This window comes from Hemiscyllium ocellatum, chromosome 9 (genome assembly GCF_020745735.1).
Source record: "Hemiscyllium ocellatum isolate sHemOce1 chromosome 9, sHemOce1.pat.X.cur, whole genome shotgun sequence".
Classification (NCBI taxonomy): Eukaryota; Metazoa; Chordata; class Chondrichthyes; order Orectolobiformes; family Hemiscylliidae; genus Hemiscyllium; species Hemiscyllium ocellatum.
The window spans coordinates 35,591,410-35,612,967 of NC_083409.1; the positions used below are offsets into that span (position 1 = coordinate 35,591,410).

The 21,558-nt window shown below is 39.4% G+C and overlaps 1 protein-coding gene across 3 annotated transcripts in view; it reads right to left on the minus strand.

Annotated features, from left to right (window-relative positions):
- Positions 1-14,753, minus strand: part of LOC132818656 (uncharacterized protein C1orf21-like) — a 199,011-nt gene extending 184,258 nt beyond the window's left edge. The window contains exon 1 of one of the 3 annotated variants that reach the window (XM_060829673.1): positions 14,584-14,753. The gene's annotated coding sequence lies outside the window, so the exon portion shown is untranslated. Of the gene's footprint in view, positions 1-11,339; positions 11,391-13,628; positions 13,768-14,583 lie in introns of those variants that run through there. The other 2 variants (XM_060829672.1, XM_060829674.1) reach the window with 2 other exon arrangements.
- Between the last annotated feature and the right edge of the window lie 6,805 nt (positions 14,754-21,558).

Here is a 21,558-nt window from a genome sequence, read left to right on the forward strand (position 1 = left end):
AGATGAAGCAGAAAGAAGGAGGCTGCAAGTGGGTCAAGGAGGGATGAGGAGACAACAAGGATAGTTGGGAAAAAGGATGTTGTAAAGGGGCAAGAAGAGAGGAGGCTGTACATTGGTAGGGAGAAACAGACTGCTAAGGAGAGACAATAGTTTCATCAACAAATGAATACTCAGCTAAGTGGGATCCAAGAAAACTTCATATCACTGAGGTAATGAATGTCTTGCAAACAAATGTGGAATCTCTAGTTTAAGGCCAGATAACATTAGGAACTAACAATGAGCTACTGTAACAAACACATTGTTAATTTTAATCTGGGATTGAGATCTGATATGCATGAAATAGGATTGTTACTGTCTAGTTAAATGTTCTAGCTTTGTACACATGAAAGAAACTCATTTAAGTTATGACCTCACCAGCTTATGGAAGATATTTCAGGTAATAGCATTTCTTATGAAGAAGTGCATGCCTGTTATTTTGAAAAAAAAATTGTTAATTCAGTCTGGCTGTCTTATACCAATGTAAATACAATGGTGTTTAGGAAATGTAATGCTTTTGTTGAGTGTTGTGGCCTTAAATTTAATGGAGAGTCCATAATTATTGAGGATGTTGATGAATTATTCTAATTCTATTTTTGTGCAAGTCCAAATACCTCAGTTAATCAAAATAAAGAAGATACTGTAATAATGCAAGAGGGATAAGTCGCTATTAAGAATGAAAAAGATGACCCTCAAAAACCAAAAATTAGCCCTTTGAAAAACTTACAATATTTTGACCTATACAGAGCATCAAAAACACGTAGCCCCACAGCATGCTGTGTGGAAGGAAAAAAAGCATGCAATTTGCTGACAGCATTTTCTTTAGAAACCACCAGTTTGGAGTGGACAAGATTGCTTGTATTCTATAAACTTAGTATCAGTAATAAAAACTCTCAATCCACATTCACCTACCCATACATCAAGGTGCATGGTTATGTAAACCAAAGTGTAATAAGCTATCTGTTCTTGCATAAAGTCAAGAAACCAAAGCAATGAAATGTGCATTTTGGTATTCCCACAGAATGTCCCACAATTAATAGTCCTGAAACTACTGCAGCATTAGAAAAATGTCTTGCATTTATATAGTGCCCTTCACAACCTCAACATGTCTCAAAGCATTTCAAAGTCAATTAAACATTTTTGAAGTACAGACACCAGGGTAATGTAGGAAATGCAGGAATCAATTTTGTGCATGGCACACTATCATTGACAGCAATATGGTGATAACCAATAATCAGTTTAGCAAAGCTGACTGAGGGATAAATGTTGAGCAGAATGTCAGGTGAACTCCTTCTTGGAAATAGTCATCATTTACATCCGTACCTAACATGACAAAAAGGGCCTCAGCTTAATGTTAACCTAATTTCAAATAATGCAAAAACTCCTTCAGTATTCAGACTACATGCTACAGTGATATCACAAGCTTCTAATGGCGAAGCAAGAACACATTAAAAAAAAACGACTTCAGTGTTAACTGGGATCCACTTAGGAAGCAATTACTGCAAGAAGTTCAATGTCTCGCTTTTTAAAAATTCTGGAGTTGAACTAACATCATGGAAGAGATCCCTACTTGGTGATTAAAGTAAATTGAGAGATCATTATTCCAAGTGTTCTAATACACTCACTGGAATGACCGCTTTTGCTACAGAAATAGATGATAAAAAGCACAAGTAGTGGCATACTTACAAAGAAAAAACAAAAGAGAGCTGAAATACAAAGGAAACCAACTTGGCAAGTCTGCAAATCTGAGATTTTGTTGGACTATCAAATTGATGAATCATTAGAGTAATTCTTGTGACTGCTTTCTCTAAGGAAAGATGTCGCACCTCAGTATTGTTCTGTTATCAGATAATTCCAAAATGGGCAAAAATACTGTAAATTTTACAATGAAGGAAGTAACTGTAACAGAATGGGAGACTAAACAGAAATGAAGTTAAAAGAACAAGGTTCAAACACCTTGTAAAAGAAACAAATCATGTCTTAAATTTTGAAAACCAGCTTTGAAGATTGAAATGCTTGTGGTTCTTGGAATGAGAGATTAGAAGAGCTAGAGAAACGAAGATAAGAGAGAAAAAAAACGTGAGTGGGGAGGTAATGGAAGAAGAAAGACGATGAATTAGCTGAACAAACAGAAAACTGGTTACAGGAAAAACAATACAGTTTATACACCTGTCAATAAGCTACACCATGAAGGAGAATCAACATCTGCAAACTTGTTCAAAATTCTGCATAATGCACTGTTCCTGCAGTTACAATTACAATAAAAGGGATAGAATATGTCACCATGAAGTTTAGTTTTAAAATTTGAAATTTAAATTAAATTTTAAAATTGAGGCAGAAGGCTTTAGTTAGTTCCTAGAAACAACAAGTGGAGATGGGAGTGATATATTTCTCTGGAACCAGTGTATTTGTAAAAGGATAGTTTTGAAAAATAGGATGAAACTTTGATTTGCTGGTTGTGTTAAGATCGTTCCAACTGTCTTATTTAAAACTTGTTGTTTATTTTTTTCATACAACAAACATTTGCAGCCTCATATTTCAGTGAGCAGCCACCATGTTAACCAACTGCAAAAACAAACGTATTATCTAACAAGTCAAATGACACTCTATGACTGCCATCTGATGGGATCCGGTAAAAAAAATTATTTCAGCATTAACCAAAGTAAATTGCTTTATCAACAGCTTTCATTCAAATTGTCATGGCATACATCAGTGATCCATATCTCTAAAGGACAAGAGTCAAAGAGATGTACAGCATGGAAACAGACCCTTCGGTCCAACCCGTCCATGCCAATCAGATATCCCAACCCAATCTACTCCCACCTGCCAGCACCTGGCCCATATCCCTCCAAACCCTTCCTATTCATATACCCATCCAAATGCCTTTTAAAATGTTGCAATTGTACCAGCTTTCACCACTTCCTCTAGCAGCTCATTCCATACACGGACCACTCTCTGCATGAAAAAGTTGCCCCTTAAGTCTCTTTTATATCTTTCCCCTCTCACCGTAAACCTATGCCCTCTTGTTCTGGATTCCCCCACCCCAGGGAAAAGACTTTGTCTATTTATCCTATCCATGCCCCTCATAAATTTTGTAAACCTCTACAAGTGCTCAACTTGTGCGATTTAACCTTCAAAGAGAACCAAAAGAAACAAATGTTTTTTTTTAAAAGGCTTTTACAAATAAAAACAAATGGCGATGATGCCAGATACTTTTAAACTAAATCACAGAAAGCTATCAGAGATAATGGAAGGAACAGAGGAATAGAAGCAAGAGTTGGCAATTCAGCCTGATCTGCCTACTCTACCATCCAAGAAGATTATGAGTGATTTGATCTTGGTCTCAAGACCACTTTCCTTTCTGTTCTCTATTATCTTCGATTTCATCTAAAGTTCAAAATCTGTCCATCTCAACTTTGAATATAAATCACTGGTCACTTGGCAGAAAATTCCCAAGATTCACATTCCTCAGACAAGAAATTTATCATCTGTGCCTTAAACAGGCAGCTCCTTATTCTAAAACTGGACCACCTTCGTTTATTTTCCCCACACAGAAGGTAAGTCTTGTCAAGTCCCCCTCAGATTCCTGTAAGTTATAGTAACTCTCCTGCTAATATCCAAATTCAGCCCAACCTTTCTTCACAAGACAACCATCAACCTGGTGTATCTTCTCTGAACTGCCACCAAAGCAAGCATTACCCTTATTATGGACTAGGTCAGACCACTCAAAACATCCTTAATCAGGCACCCCAGACCATAACTTTGCAATTTGTTCAGTAAGTGCACAGTGAAGATTACCCGGAGTAAGCTAGCTAGGTTGACTACTAGGTTTTAAAGGAGAAAGTGAGGCCTGCAGATGCTGGAGATCAAAGTCGAGTGTGTGTTGCTGGAAAAGCACAGCAGGTCAGGCAGCATCCGAGGAGCAGGAGAATCAACGTTTCGGGCCAGAGCCCTTCATCGGGAAACCAGGTTTTAAACAGACAAAAACATTATTCACAAAATTACACAATGAAACACAAAGAACGGAATAAAGAATCCCTACAGAACTCAGTTTATCCAACCTAGATTTAATTATGCTGTTCCGAATATAGACAACAGTCCCAACAAGCAAACCCCGGTAAAATAAACAGTAAGAATGGAACAAGTGTTTACAGGTTGAAGTTAGAAGGGCAGAAGGAGAGAGAGAGAGAAAACCTGTTTCTAAACAGCTGAACTCCTCACTAGTTCTGGACTGAACTGCTCAGTTTTGAGAACTGACCAGTCCCCTATCAGGTCACTTCTAAAACATGACCACTTCAGCCTGAAGTCTCATCTGTTTACATATAAACAAAAGGCCTCTCAAAATCCTTCTTCATCTCTGTAACGAGTTAGTCTAATCAGAACCCAGCCCATGTACGACCCCTCTGTGAAAAAAATCAAGGACTTTTAGAAAAAAAAGGGACCAGCTTTGTGACACCTTCCTCAAATGAAGAGATAAAAATTAGATACTGCCCTCCAGGTATAATCACATAAATGCGCTGTACACGTGGAGCAAGGCATCCTTACCGTTAAATTCCGCTACCCTTATTCCAAAGACCATTTGCTCTCCTAATTACTTTCTGCCCTTGCATACTAACCTTTTGTATTCCATACACAAATCCATCTAGGTACCTCAGCATTCTGCAGTATCTCTCCATTCAAATAAAGTTGTGATTTTCTATTCTTTCTAAAGCCTCACTTTTTCCCAAATTATACACCATCGTTGTTGTGGTTCTGTTCGCCGAGCTGGAAGTCTTTGTTGCAAACGTTTTGTCCCCTGGCTAGGCGACATCATCAGTGCTCTGGAGCCTCCTGCGAAGCGCTTCTTTGATGTCTCTTCCGGTATTTATAGTGGTCTGTCCTTGCCGCTTCCGGGTGTCAGTTTCAGCTGTCCGCTGTAGTGGTTGGTATATTGGGTCCAGGTCGATGTGTTTGTTGATGGAGCGGCAAGGACAGACCACTACAAGCTACAAATCTTCGCACAAACCTTATACACCATCTGCCAAGTGTTTGCCCTTTTGTGTAATTAGCCTACATCCCTTTGAAAACACGATTTCCTCACAGCATGCTTCCCCGTATGAGTTTATATCATCCGTAAACTTGGGTACAGTACACTTGGTTCCTTCAAAATCATTTACACAGATCGTAGAGAGGTGAGGCCTCAGCACAGTTGTTGGTGGCACCTCACCCGTTATTGTTTGCTAACTTAGAAATGACCCATGTATCCTGACTGATTCTTGTTGGGTAGTCAATCCTCTGTCCATTCCAATGTATTATCCTCTCCATTATAAATTCAATAATTTCTTCGTGGTGTGTTATCAAATGTCTTTTGGAAACCAAATGTACACCTACTGGTACCTCTTTTTCATCTGTTCATTATAGTTACAAAGAATTTTAATTAATTTATCAAGCAATTTCCCTTTCATAAAGCCTTGCTAACTGTTAAACTGTACTATAACCTTCAAAATTTCCTGATAATATTTTCTTTAATAATTTCAATATTTTCCAATTGACAGATTTTAAGTTAACTGATCAACACCTTCCCTGTTTTCAGTCTCTACCCGCACCCCTCCCTCCCCTTTCTTGACAGGGGTATTTGATTTGCAGCATTCCAATTTGAGGATCAATGAGATTTTGGATACTTATAACCAACGCCTTCTGTTCTACCACTTCTTATAAGGCCCTTAAGTGAAGGCCATCAATTATAGGGGATTTGTGAGCCTTTTGTCCCACAAGTTTGCTTTTGTTCTTTCTTTGCTTCTTTCCAGTCTGCTGGTCTGTCACTGATCTTCACATTACTACATACATTTTACTTTCCCTCCAAGTTGATACTATTCTTAACTTTCATATAGTTAGCCAAGGATCGGCAGCTCTTCCTTATAGATCTTTCCTTCTGAATAGACAATACCTTTGTTGAAAATTCTGAAATATTTCCTTCAGTGTCTGCCATTGCTAATCTCTCATCTTTGCCTTTAACTGCTTCCCCAATTTTGTTTCCACTTTTTTACAATTGTGCTCACTTAATTTTAAAACATTAGTTTTTGACCAAATTGCTCACTCTCAAACTGAATGTGAAATTCCATTACAGTGTCTATAATAATTCTTTCCTAGAGAAACCTCACCTCAGAAATAAATGAATTAATTTTGTTTCATTTAGCATTCATAGAATCCCTAGTATGAAAACAAACTATTTGGCCCAACAAGTCCACACCAACACTGCAAAGAGTAACCCACCCAGATCCATTCCCCTATCCCATTGCTCTATATTTACACCTGACTATTGCACCTAACCTACATATCCCCTGAACACTGCGGCCAATTCATCTAACCTGCACATCTTTGGACTGTGGGAGGAAACCAAAGCACTCAGAGCAAACTCACGCAGACACGGGGAGAATGTGCAAACTCCACACAGACAGCTGCCCGAGGTTGGAATCGAACCCGGTGCTGTGAGGCAGCGGTACTAACCACTGAGCCACCATGCTGCCTTATTCCATATGACCAGATCTAAAATAGACTGTTCCCCTCCTTGGTTCCACAAAACTTTATTATAAGAAACATTTATTTTTTTAATTTGTTCTTGGCAAATGGGCTTTGGCATCTGGACTGGCACTAATTACGTATCCCCATTTGTCCTTCAGAAGGTGGTGGTGATCTACCTTCGTGAACCGGACCAGTCCATTTGGTATTAGGTGCGGACACAATTCTGTTAGGGACAGAGTCCCAACTATTCCAAAGTTAATTCTAGTCACTCATTCCTAGTGCTACCAGTGCCAATCTATATGAATACTGAAGTTGCCCAAGCTAACTGAGGCATCTTTCTTCCATGTCCTCATCATCAGTCCTACAGCATGCCTATGGTTAGGTGGCAGTAGACTGCTCCCACTTCTGATTCATTCCTTTGATATTTCTTAATATACCCAAACTGATACTAAATATCATTCTTCCAAGCCAAGACTGTTTCTCACTATCGTACTGCTCTCATATGTTACTGATAGCTACAACATCTCCTTTTCTTTTCTGCCCAGCCTTCCAAAATGGAATATTCAGTCCCCAGCCTTAGTCATCATTTATCCCATAAGATCATACCCATTTATTCCTAATTGTACTATCAGTTCTTCTATCCTGTTTCAAATGCTGCAAACATTTACATACATGGCTTTTAATTTTGTATGCTTACTGTTTTTCCCTACTCTGTTCCGATTTACTGGAGTACAATAACATTTGTACACTCTGGTGTCCTCCTAATACATGCAATATTACCCATATTATTACCCAACACTACAGTTTTGTCCTTTCTGCTTAACTTTCCAAATGTGCCTTCACGTGAATCCTACCCCCATCCCACCACAATTTTGTCTAAAGATCTATCTACAGCCTCAATTATTCAATCGACGAAACAGCTCCCTCTTTGCTGCACAGTTCTGCATAAATCAATCTTTTGAGCCAACCATTCAATGCTCTGGCCTTACATTCTTTATGTTACGTTGCTTGTGGTTCAGGGAGTAATCTTCCTTTGGAGTTCTGCATCTGAATTCATCAGTGAGCTGCACATACTCCCTCAGCAGAATCACTTGCTTAATCTTTACTGTGTGATTGATTCCTCTGTGGACCACACTAACATGAGCCTTCCCACACAATCTAAGTTCCTCTCCCTGAGATGTGAGATATCCTTAACCATGACTATGGGATGCAATAGACCCTTCAGAACGCATGCTCTAAGCTGGAGAAAAGTCTCTCTCCTATTACCTAGAAATTGGATGGTTAAGTGATACTGCACTAAACGAACTCTATCTTTTAAGGAGCCCTTTCACGATGGAGATATGGGCCTTATTTATGTCATCATCCATAAGTCACTATCCTTATGTAGAAGAGACTCTTGGTATAAACAGAAATACAACTGGAGACAACTTGAATTGAATTGAATTTATTGTCACATATAACGAGACACAGTGAAAAGCTTTGTCTTGCAAGCAATACAGGCAGATCACATAGTTAAATAGCATAGATAAGTAAATAATAGGTAAACAGAAGCAAAAACAAAAACACAGGTACAGGTGAATACTAAGAGTTTGCAAGTCCATTCAGTATTCTAACAAGTAGGGTAGAAACTGTTTTGAAACCGGCTGGTGCGTGTGTTTTGTACCTTTCCCCCAATGATAGAGGTTGTAGGAAAGCATTGTCAGGGTGGGATGGATCTTTGAGAATGTTAACTGCATTTCCTTGACAGCGGGCCTGGTAGATGGATTCTATAGATGGGAGGTTGGCCTTTGTGATTGTCCGGGCCGAGGTCACCACTCTCTGTAACGGTTTCCGATCTTGAATGGCTCAGCTGCTGTACCAGGTAGTGATACATCCAGGAAAAAGCGAGGACTGCAGATGCTGGAGATCAGAGCGGAAAAATGTGTTGCTAGAAAAGCACAGCAGGTCACAGAATGCTCTCGATGGCACACCTATAAAAGTTGGCAAGGGTATTCACCGTCATGCCAAATTTTTTTAATCTGCCTGAGAAGGAAGAGCTGTTGTTGGGCCTTTGTAACCAGTGCATCCACTTGAAGAGTCCAAGAAAGCTTGTTGTTGACGACCACTCCCAAAGCTTGACACTCTCCACTTGTTCCACCTCTGTGCTGTTAATGTGTAGGGGTGTATAAGTAACATCCCGACGAAAGTCAATAATGAGTTCCTTGGTTTTGCCAGCAATGAGAGCTAGGTTGTTCTCAGAGCATCATTTTTTCTGTCGTCTGTTTTGTCACCATCTGAGATTTGACCAACTATGGTGGTGTCATCAGCGAACTTGTAAATGGCATTAGTCTGGTATTTGGCAAGGTATTTGAAGTAATTCAAAGATTTTATTCAGTAGAAAGGATACAGAATTTGTTTTCCTTTGGTGGAGGAATCCTGAACAAGCAGGAATAACTTAAAAATAGATCGAAGCCATATCAGGAAATATTTCTCTACTCAAAGAATAGAAGACATCTGAAGCTCTAAAGGATTATTGAGTCTACAATTGACTTGACAATTTTAAAAATTATTTAATCATTCATTGAAATGAATGCTAGGTCAGCATTTATTGCCCATCCCTAACTGGCTAACAGTCAACCATATTTCTGAGAGTCTGGAGTTACGTGTAGACCAGACAAAGTAAGAAAAGATTCTTTCCTTGAAAGAATATTATTGAACCAGACAGATTTTTACAATAATCTATTGAGATGTTTGCCATTAGGTTGGCTCCTTTTCATTCCAGATTTTTACTGAATTCAAATTTCTTCATTTCTCATAGGTTCGTAGAATCCCAAAACTTGGAAGCAAGCCATTCGGCCCATCAAGTCCACATCGACCCTCCAAAGAACATCCCATCCAGACCTCCCCACCCTCCCTATCCCTGTAATTCCACATTTCCTAAAGCTAACCCACCTAGTCTGCAATCCCTGAACACAAATGAGTAAATTTGCAGGGCCAATCCACCTAACCTGCACATCTTTGGACTTATGGTGGAATCTGAATCAGTGTCTTCACAGGATTAGCCTGAAGACTGGGAATACTAGTCTAATGACATGATCGCTATACCACCACTCTCTCAAAGTTACAAAATTTAATTTTTTTTTGTTAGACAACACTTAAGGACAATGGACCTAACACAGCAATGAACGGAGGCTCTTGCAATGCAGAGGCAGTGTCAGGCTTGGGTTCAAGTCACACCTACTCTAAAAATGTGTAATAACATCTCTGAACAGGTTGCTTGAAAAGTGAGAGATGCAGGTATTCTAATTAATAGCTGAACAGGCTTGACAGGATGAACGGCCAACTCCTGCTCTGGTATTCCTCATGGCAATCTCAGATCGTGAGGTGGATACTTGAAGTGATTTTCTGAAATCTATGCCAACTCTCTGTCATCCTTCGTAAAGATTATCAAGCCCTCAACTGACAGTAGGCAAAATATATTGCAACATATCATCAACAAGTGATAGAACCATCATTAGATTAGAAAGCAGTGAGAGACTACGGTAAACGAGCGTAGAGTAAGGCAGAGAATATGAAGCATGAAAATATGAATATGAAGATAACCAATCAAAAAAATGCCAATGCAATGATATCATTTGAAACAAAACCAGTTGTGTTATTCGACGATGTTCTTACTCTGTCTTCTGGTGAAGTAACAGCAGATATCTCATTTGACTGGGATAAGACTTATTGCACTGTGGTTAATACAATCATGTAGTCACATGTTCTCTTCTCCAGTGTTTACAACACTTTCTCCACTCCTCAGCTGCCACAATTAAAATCAGCATCATTGCAGGAAAGCCCTGGAGCAAAACATCTCAGGATCCTGGCAATGCAACACTTCAGGGTGTTTTCCTCATTCAGTCATTCAATGCCAAGATTATGGGATGTGCTGAGTGAAAGCCAGAGGTTTCCCTCAGAGAACACAAGATAGTCAATGACCAAAGTGACCCATGTCACTCTCTCATCTCCCCACAGCTAGCCACAGGGCTCCGTGAAAACAAGTCATCCTTCTATCTTCTCTGCCGACAGCCACACATCAAAGGAAGTGGCAGAAGAAAGCTACAGCAGGGGGAATATAAAAGCTCTGCCAAACTTGTTGGGTTTCCTTTCCATCTCTGAGACATTAAAAGACTTTGGGATGCGTGAAGGAGAGTGAACAAAAGGCATCCCAATCACACAAGCTGCTCTCTAGCAGGTTACCTAGCTGACCCATCTCCATGGTTTTGCTGGACTATGTTGTGAAACATTAAAAAGGTGATGGAAGCTGAATACATAAATTGCTTTAAGAAAGTGCTGATGAGGTATTTGAGCATGAGGAATTTACAGAGTTATGAATAAGGAGGTTGGGGTCTAGATCTAAGCGTGACAACATTTGCAAAGGACTAGCACAGACAGGATGGGTTGATTGGCTTCTTCCTGTACTGGAAATCTTTGATTCTACAATGTTACAGCAACAATGACAAGTTCTTACATTTCAACTATAGACCTCACAGAGAGTGCACTGAGCAAAAGCAGTATATGAGCAGGGAGGAAACACAACCTTGGTGGCAGAGTGACAAAGCTGACGTGGGCTGGCAACACTCCAGTTGGATAGGAGAATGATTTAATATTAAATAAGACAACAACATGCAATAAGAAGAAAAATGCAACACTGGGTCAGTCACCATGTTGGCACTAACCTAGAAATCCTGAATACCACCAGAAATGATTAGCTCTACCTTTTAATTCCATGCTTTTCTTAAAAAATAATTACATATAGAGCACGTTCAATGCTTACTTACCACTACAGGATTACAGGGACAGGTTAAAGTTGGTCACCTCAGCAACATGAATGATGTAAATTTGACAACTGAATTCAAAAACATAAAGTAAATACATCTTAGTGGTGTTGAGGGTTATTAGATGGGGCATGATCTCATTCGATGACAGAGTAGATTTGATGGGCTGAATGGCCTTAACACTTCCATGTTTTATGGTCTTAGCCTTAAATCTTAGCCTGCTGTCAGACAACAATAACGTCTCGGTAATAAAATGGGTGAACAGGTTGAGGCCTTTTCGATCAGATTCACAAGAAAGTGCTTTAAGAAATTCAAACAGATCAGGATTTTGCTGGATTATGGTATCTCATATTGTGCTGCTCTTTGATGTTTTCCTCAACCTTTCGGACTGTTGCTATGTCTATGGATTGAAAAGTCATGGGTGAAAAATAGGATCAACAGCCCATCTCTTTTACCGTCGCAATTAACAAATAATAAAGAGAAATGACAGAGATGGGTACATGTTAATGTTAAATACTGGATAATTAACACATTGATAATCGGTGAGCGCTACTTAACTCACCATTATTTTTGCAGCAAAACTGAGACCATTGTTTAAATTTAGAGAATAGCCAAACCTCATCTTTCCCTTGACGTCATACACCAGTGACTCCAAGATGTTATGACACCATCTATAATCCTAAATTGTAAATTTGTGAACAAAGGGAGTCTTGCTCAGCATCTCTGCTCCTGCAACAAAGAAAATTTAGGGCAACCTCTCCAACTTACAAAGATGAAAGGATTGACATTGAGTTGACAGCAATCTCAGTTCACCCCTTCATGAAAACAAATTTAACGTCATTTCAAAATTGTCATCAACAATTGTACACGATGGTTCAGGCAAAGACCACAAACCACTCCATAACTTACACCTCAAACATAAAATGCACGATGAATACTCCTTCAATTAAGGATAGAAGACAAATAGGGATCAATATTGCCCAAAAGCAGAAACTTTACTTCAATTGCTACAAATTTAATACCAGTCATCTATTCAGTGGAAATTTGATAAACATTAATTAGATAACGAAAAAGTCAGAGTTAGCGAGAGTATGCTTTCCAAAAACTTAATTTCTCCACATCAGAATCCTTACAAACTGCAATTACAGATCAAGGGCCCAAACATTTGGTGACTTACAGTAGGATCATGCATTTAAAGTAGCTTTATTATGAATAACTCAGCAGACACATCTGACGCAAGACAGAAGTTGCCCACGCAACACATGGGTATATAGCAATATGTCATGACTTCCCTAGAACTTGCTGTAAGCAAGATTTGTACAAACCACTCATACCATGGCCATTAAATTTAAGTTGATTCCATTTCATACCACACCCCCCCCCCCCCCATACATTAAGTTCTCCAGTTTTCCACAGAGAAATGTGCACACCACAACTAGCTATAATGGCTATAACCCATCATTCAAGCCAATCCTACACTAATATATTTGCTTGAGGACAAACCTCCTAATGTCAAGGCAAATAAAGTAGCAGAAATTTAAAAACTGAAACAATAGTTAATTAATTTTCATATGTACATTTGCCAGTTTTCCCGTCTCCCCTCCCAAATTACACTCGTGGGCTAAACATTAAGTTGGAGTTCTGTGAATCTTTCTTCTTTCTGTTGTTTGAAGGGAACCATGAACCTACACTTTCCTAAATCTGTGCTCATTTACACAGGGAATCTCATTCAACTACAGAACAGTGGACTCCCAGAGGCCTGTTAAGGGCAGCCCCACAGGAAACCACTCATCATAAGCTTTCCAGAAAAAAAAATCATATTCTCCCACATGGAGATGTTCTGACTTGCACATTAACGCACTCAAATCACTGGTAATCTCTGAACAGGCTCCAGACGCTGTACTAATGCTGCAAGTCTTTATCAGTGATTTTTCTCCCCCCCCCCCCAATCGAATCGAACGATTTTAGTCGGGTCGGAAACATGTTCTCGATGGCAGTCGTTTTCCTCAGATGTTTCGTGTGCTAGCTACTGAATGAGAGATGATGTAGGAGATATCATTTAAAATAAAAACACAAAAAACGGCAAAGACTGTTGCAAATACGTTCAGGAGGGAAATCTGCTAAACAGTGTGAAGACCATTTTTGCTTCCCCTTAATTCCCACCCTAAAGACTGCGAAAGGAAAAAGAAAGCAGCTTCCCAGCACACACGAACCACAAAGACAAAGGAGTTTAAGATTTACAAAATGTTGCGATGTGTATCTCTGCACGCACACAATAGAGAAATAACTCACCGTTCGCTGCTTATATTCCTTGGTGAAGGGGTAAAGCGAGGCACTGCTGTTGCAGATAGAGAGAGCTGGTTCTGCTTGTGTAGCTCTGTAAGTGTATGTGTCTCGCGTACTCTGACTGAGACTGACTGGCAAGAGCAGCGCCTTGGAAAGGCAGGGCGGGCGGGCGGGAGGGAGACCGGCGCTAGACCTGAGCAACCAACAGCAGAAACACCAATCACAGCAAGAGGGGGAAATACCTTGCAAAACACGGCGACCAAAACCAGCACTTAACTGCACCCACCCTGCAGCCAAATCAAACCTGCCTCTCATCCACCCCCTCATCAAATCTCATTTTTTTTAAAAATGTCCAGAAAATTTATCACACATGACCAAGAGTTGATCGTTTTATTGCCCCACACTCTCCCCATCACCTCCCCTCAAAAGCTGAAGGCCACACAAGCGACACCAAGAAGGACAAAGCACTTGACTAATTACAGACTAGGTTCCTTCCAAATGTAAGATCCCCTGGGAACCGTGATCATCCACTGTTATAATTACGTGGCTCAGAGAGAGATGGTTGAGCCATTGTAATTGCAGTCTCGGTTACAGTTCATTATTCGAGAGCGCACAACGGCATTTAGATTCTCCGACTGGCCTACCTAAAATATTGGACACAGTTGCTTGTAGCGCTGGCTTGCCTTCCAAGTTAGCAGATGTCAAAGAGAATGTGGGAAAAATAATGAACGGAATACGTTATAGTGGGCCCTGAACTGAATGAGTGCTGGAAGCAAGACATGGGACAAGATAAATCTTGGTGCAAGATTAATTTGGGCACTGTCAGTCTTTGCCACTTTGATTCTAATTCTGGGATCTTGTGCTCCCCCAATCTCCCTCTCTCAGTTGTCACCTGTATCTTAGGTTGTTTAGATTTTTGTCTACCCCTCTCTCATCCTTTAAGACATTCCATAAAACCTACCTCCATTCAAATACCTCCTGATTTGGCTGCGGGTAAGGTGTTACGCTTGAATACTCCCGCGAAGCCCCTCGGCCATCTCATCACGTCCGCGACGCGATATAAATGCAGTGCTGCTGTGAAGATGCTTGGCGTCGAGTGCCTGGGCTCAGAAACTGACTTGCAGTTGGATTGAAAGGACCAACTTCTGGGGTGGATATATCAATCCTGTTTGTCGCCTTTTCCAATTTAATCTTCAAATGCAAAGAATATACACCCTTGCCTTGCAATTAATCACATCGAATTATTCTGAGCACATCAAGTGACAAAATTCGACACAAATAATCCAAGCTGTAGATACAAAGTTTTATTCTGCTAACAGTGACAGGCTACCCTCGCCACCGATATCAAATTGGCAATGCTACGGCCTTCCTGCAAACGATCAAACCCATGCGAAACTGATTTTATTCTGCGCAAGGTTAAACCTAACAATTTTACAAATTAAAAGACTTGATCCATCTCCTTCCATTCATTCACCTTCCATGCTTGTTGTGCCATTCTGCTCAGTGGCGACGCTCCTCGCCAGTATGAGAATTGCACTCCCTGTCCCAGAGAGAGAGAGAGACACAAAAAATTCCGGGTTGTCACGTGATCCGTCATTCCCAAAAAGTTGCAGACAGCCCGAGGAAGTGCTGAGATCATTTCGGGATTTCCTGCCCCTTAGTCAATTATTTCGCCAAAAAAAAATCCTTTTATATCTCAATGGATACATGCCACCGCGTATTTTCCGAGTCTGTTACTTTCTCGCAATGTAGCCATGAAGAATAAGCAGGAGAGAGAGAGAGACAGGCCTTTCGGCTCTGACATTAGTCTGTACTGGTCTTCAAATTCCAGAAAGTTTCCTCCCACATCATCGACTCCAATCAGCTTTCCTGGTATATTACGCGTTTTCTTGTCTTCTCATGCTTGTCTGATTTAATCCTGAAGGCACCTAAGTTTTCTGCATCAGCCACTTTCTTTAAAAAGCCTGCAAATTGAAACATTCAAAAGAATTAGGAGCTGAAGTAAGACATAGAACCCCACAAACTTGCACTGCCACTTGATAAGATCATTACTATCTAACTGTGGCCTCAGCTCCACTTTTCTGTGTACCGCTTACACTTTGACCCCCTGGTCAGTTAATAATCCATCTAAACTGTGTCCTCTGGATCGAGACTCTCCCAACAAGGGAAAAACATCCTTTCTGCACCTACCCTGGAAAGTTCCCTCAGGATCTTGTGTTTCAATATATCATCTCTCACTCTTCTAAACTGCAAATGGATACAGACCAAACCTGTCCAACTTTTCCCATAAGTTAACCCTTTCACTCTAGAACTGGATTTGACACTGATCAAAGAAGCATCTTTTTATCTCCTTACTGCATCGGTCAGAAACTATCTTAAACATCTTGAATTTATGGCCATTGGTTTTGAATTGTGAATAATGCTAACATTATTTGCCGTTTATCCTTGTCCAAACCATTGCTAATTTCAAAACCCACTATCATCTCTTCTCTAAGTTTTCTCTTTTCTAAAGCAAAGAGCCCCAACTTGTTCGATCTTTTCTCCATAGCGGCTCTGTCCCTTGTACTGTCTGTGCAAACATAATTTATACACGTTCCCTGATGTTCGATGTCCTTTTTGGAGAATGGGAATGGTGGTTGAAACAGATTCAATCATAACTTTTAGAAAGCCAATGGATAATTAGTTGCATTTGAGCAGTGAGAAAAAATGCAGGGCTATGGGGAAAAGACAGTGGGAAGGCATTTAGCGAATTGCTCTTAGTCTCATTCTGTATTGCAGCCGTTCTGCAATTCTATGAACTGTGCATAGCACTCTTAAGCAAAGCTTGAGCAAGGTCATGCACATATTTAACAAAAATGCCACTACTTTTGACATAAATTCCAGTTCTCATTTCTAATTGTTATGCTGCCCAGCAATACAAGATTTTAATGATTTATTCACCTGTATCTATAGATTTATTCCCAGAAGGCAGCAAAATAAGGTGTCAATCTCAGGCATAGTTTGATGACATGTCACAGAGTACTTGCAGACAAGCTCCAGTGGGTATGTGAGGATGGTGCAAAACAGAGAAGTGTGATGTATCATGACAGGAGATCTTCTGGTAGAAGTAGCTTTAGGCAACATCAACATTCATAGACTACTTTGCACTTCTGTCCCATTCAGTTTCTTGTTTGCTAAGGTATAGGTCATATTACTATTTTTCCTATCAAACTGCATCATCTAACCTTTACCTATGTTAAAATTCACTTGCTACTTAATTGCTAGTTTGCTATTTTTCTCAAATCTTTTTGTATCATGTATTTTCCTCACTTGTAGCCAAATTCTGAGTTTAGTATCTCTGCGAAAAGTTGATACTTAAAATGATACCTGTTCCCAAGTTCAAATTAACAATAAAAAACATAAATTAGAGTGGTCACAACACTGAAAGGGTACCACTTCCTCTCTCCCTCCTGTCTGACCAACTTTTCTTTCCTTTACACTCTGTTTTCTAATGGTTTTAGGCAATTTTCTATCCATTCAGCTGTTTGTCCCCTGCTTTTATGTGCCCTGACCTTTGAAAATAGATGATCATTTGCTCCACCTTATTAAAGGTCATTTGAAAGTATGCTTTCTTTCACATTTAGCTATCTTTGCCAGGGCTGGCACAGTGGCACAGTGGTTAGCACTGCTGCCTCACAGCACCAGAGACCCGGGTTCAATTCCCGACTCAGGCGACTGTGTGGAGTTTCCCCGTGTCTGCGTGGGTTTCCTCCGGGTGCTCCGGTTTCCTCCCACAGTCCAAAGATGTGCGGGTCAGGTGAATTGGCCATGCTAAATTGCCCGTAGTGTTAGGTAAGGGGTAAATGTAGGGGTATGGGTGGGTTGCGCTTCGGCGGGTCGGTGTGGACTTGTTGGGCCGAAGGGCCTTTTTCCACACTGTAAGTAATCTAATCTAATTAATTTTTAAAAAGCGAAGAATGGTGAAACAAATGAAAAGTGACAAAGGAAGAAATAAAAGGAAAACAACAGCTCAGTTAGCCAAAGAACTTTGAACAAAGCAAACTGGACCAGCAGAGAATCAAAGTGATAAGATAATTGAGGAGAGGATAATTGTCAAATAAAGAAAGACAACATTACAGGAACAGAGATGGGGCGGGGGGGGGAATGCATGAGAGATAAGAAATATGGCAACGTATTTTTAAATTTACAAACACCCAAATTAGGAGCAGCGATAGGTTAATTGGTTTCTCTGGCCTGCTGTTCTATTCAGTGTGATCATAGCCAACATGATTGTCCACATTCCTACCTACCCCAATAACTTTTCATCCCCCTTCTTTAACAAGAATCTATCCACTTCTGCTTAAAAATATTCAAAGACTTTGCTTCACCTCCTTTTGAGCAATATAATTCAAATGACTCATGACCCTATAAAAGAAAGATATTCTTTTCATCTCTGTCTCAAATGGGTGAACTTCTTCATTTAAGCAGCTTTAGATTCTCACACGAGAGGAAGCAATCTTCATTTTCATATCCATCCTGCCAAGACTCCTCAGAATCTTAACCATTTCAATTAAATTATAGTCACTCTTCAGAAATCAGAATCATAGACATGTCACAGTGAAAAAGGAGATCACTCAGACCATTGTGTCTACACCAGCAATCTAATGGATACAAGCTTAATCCAACCTTTCCTCATAAGACAACTTTCCATTCCAGGTATCAACCCAGTAAACTTTTTGTAACTGTTTACAACGCATTTATATTCTTCCTTAAATAATGAAACCAATACTCTACGTAGAGCCACAGATGTGATCTCACCAGTGTCCTGCATAACTACAGGATAACCACCCTTCTCCTACATTCAATTCTACTTATTGTAAGCAATTACATTTTATTAGTTTTTACCTGCATGCTAATCTCTTTTGATTCATATACCATGACATCCAGATCTCCCTGCATCTCAGAGTTCAGTGATCTCTTACCATGAAGATAATATGTTTCTTTTTCAATTCTTCTCGCCAAATAGGAAATTTCAAATTTTCCTAAATTATATTCCATTTACAAGACCATTGCTCATTCACTTAGCATACCCATAAACTTATATCCTCTTCACTACTTACTTTCCTACCAGCTCTCTGTATCCACAGCACATGTCACTTCTTCAAAGAACAGCAGAAGTTGATTAAAAATGATTTCCTGCCCACAAAATTATGACCATGTTCATGAATAAGAACACAAATGAGATTACTGGAATTATTGAATTACTGCTGCTTTTGTTAGATTTATAGCCATGTAAGTTACAAACTGAATTAAAAAACAGGACAGTGTGGCACATCACCTTATTGGTGGAGTAAATATTTCATCTGTACAACAGTTGAGGTATTGATTCCCTTTGACAGGCCAAGTTGTCACTCATTCATATTGCCTTGCCAATGGATTTCTAATTGGTATTGAAAGATTCACTAGAATGACACAACTCCGGATCTTGCTCTCCTGTTTTCTTCCCATAGGATGCAGACATTGTTGGAAGCATTTGTACATCCCTAGTTGCCTTGGGTTGATGTCATAAAATGTATTCTTTCATGGGGTGTAGGTGTTGCTGGCCATTCAGTTCAGGCAATTAGGGAAGAGCAACAAATGCTGGTGCTGCCAGCAACACCTACACCTTGTGAAAGAATACATTTTATAACATCATGTCAGAGGGCAGTTAAGAACCAACCACACTGCTATGGATCTGGAGTCACACAGAGGCCAGACTAGGTAAGAATGGCAGACTTTATTCCAAAACGAAAATTAGTAAGTGAATCAATAAAAGTTGACATGGTCATCATTCTGAGATGACTTCACATTCCAGATTTATTAATTGAATTTAAGTTGTACTAGCAGCTATGATGGAATTTGAACTTTTGTCCCCTGTGAATTTGACTGAGCCCCTTGGAATTACTATTTTACAATTTAAAAAAATCTAATCAACCTGTTCAGCCATGTTATTACACACTTCTGGAGCAAGTAAGACTGGAATCAAAGTCTCCTGGCCCCACTGCACTACAAAAGCCCATGAGTGCAGTAATATTACCATTGCACTATTGTCTTCCCCTGTTGATACACCAGATGTCACAGAGTCTGCATCAGAGGTTAATTAAAAGTCAATGACTCTAGTGTGAGCTAAAGTCACATCCAGAATTAATTGGCATGCAATTTCATTTTTCATTTTGCTACATTCGATGATTTTCAATCCATTTGATCTGAAGTTTCCCGCCTTAATTATTATCAGATAGAATTCTACCAGTTTGCCATTCTATTATGAAGAAGAGAGTGTTGTTTTTTCTAAATTAGAATGGATCTTCCCACTTTTGTTGGGATCGAGTCCTCTGTTGAGAACAAGGTTAGAGAGCACAGAGTTTTTGTAATGCAGCTAGTTTTTTTTTACATTACTGTTCTGGATTTGGATCATGTGGAAAGGGTTGTTTGACAGTTATTTTTTAAGAAAGAGGCTAAGTGAAATTATAGAGTAATTAGGAATGGAACATTAATACAGAAGAAGAATAGGAGTTCATATGATACGGCTTAATCAACGAGTTAATCACTTAAGCTAAATTGCAAAAGATGGGAAATGGGAAGATTCTGTTTTAACCAGGGTTATGATGATCTGTAATATATTTTCTGAAAAGATGGTAAAAATAGATTCAATTGTAATTTTGAATAAATTAGATATCATGTTTGAAGGAGATATTTGCAGAAGCAAAAGAGGAGCAGGACCTACTCGGTCACAATTTCAAATAGCCTGCAGAATCATGATCTGCTAAGTATGTGATTTTATGACTCGATAGTCTTAAAAGCAGACAATAGGCAGTAATGTCCAACAATTTATTGGAGCTGATAAGAAAAGTGATGTAGCAAGGAAATTAATTGGAACTTTACATGATTTTTAAGGTGATTTTAAGGTTGCAGTGTCAATTAATTAAGCCTTCAAAATATAGTCCAATTCCTAGATAAAAGAAAATTACATTACGAAACAAAATAAGCTGTGCAAACGTATCAATTCTCTTCTAAAGCATTGAAAGCATTGCAGCTGACCACAGGGGATCAATGTCGCTCTTAATCAAGTCTACTATTACTGCATTAACCCATTTTCGGTGACTGTTTATATTCACATCTATTATCAAATGAACTGGCTAAACCTAATTTCATTTCTGAACTTTTCCTTTTAAAACTGACTATTATGATCTTTAGGAGCACACTCTGAATCCAGTTCAAATAATTTATAATTTTTTACTCAGATCAATACTTTTCATTAATTTAAACTTGAATACTTGCATTGTCTTCCTTCCTAAATCTCCCTTTTGATAATGAGACATCTTAGCTCCTTTAATCATTCTTTGCAGCTTATAAATTTTATCTCAGAATTCATCACATTTATTCAACATTGCATTCACTAAACCAAATATGGCTTTCTGAAAGTGCAATAATGAAAATCACACAAAAGAACAGTAATGTATATATATAGCATGTTTTCTTTGTCTTATAATCTTAACATCTATTTGTAAATGTGCATTTTACTACTGAGAAGTGCTTGATGCCTTGATGGTAGTAACTTGGAGATGCTCTCTATATTGTACTTTCTGCAAATATTCAATAGTAGTATTACCAAAACACTCAGACAACCACACATTGAGTCATAGAGTCAAAGAGATGTATAGCATGGAAACAGACCCTTTGGTCCAACTCGTCCATGCTGACCAGACATCCCAACCCAATCTAGTCCCACCTGCCAGCACCTGGCCCATATCCCTCCAAACTCTTCCTATTCATATACCCTCCAGATGCCTTTTAAATGTTGCAATTATGCTAGCTTCCACCACTTTCCCTGGCAGCTCATTCCATACACGTACCACCCTCTGCATGAAAAAGTTGCCTCTTAGGTCTCTTTTATATCTTTCCCCTTAACTATGCCCTC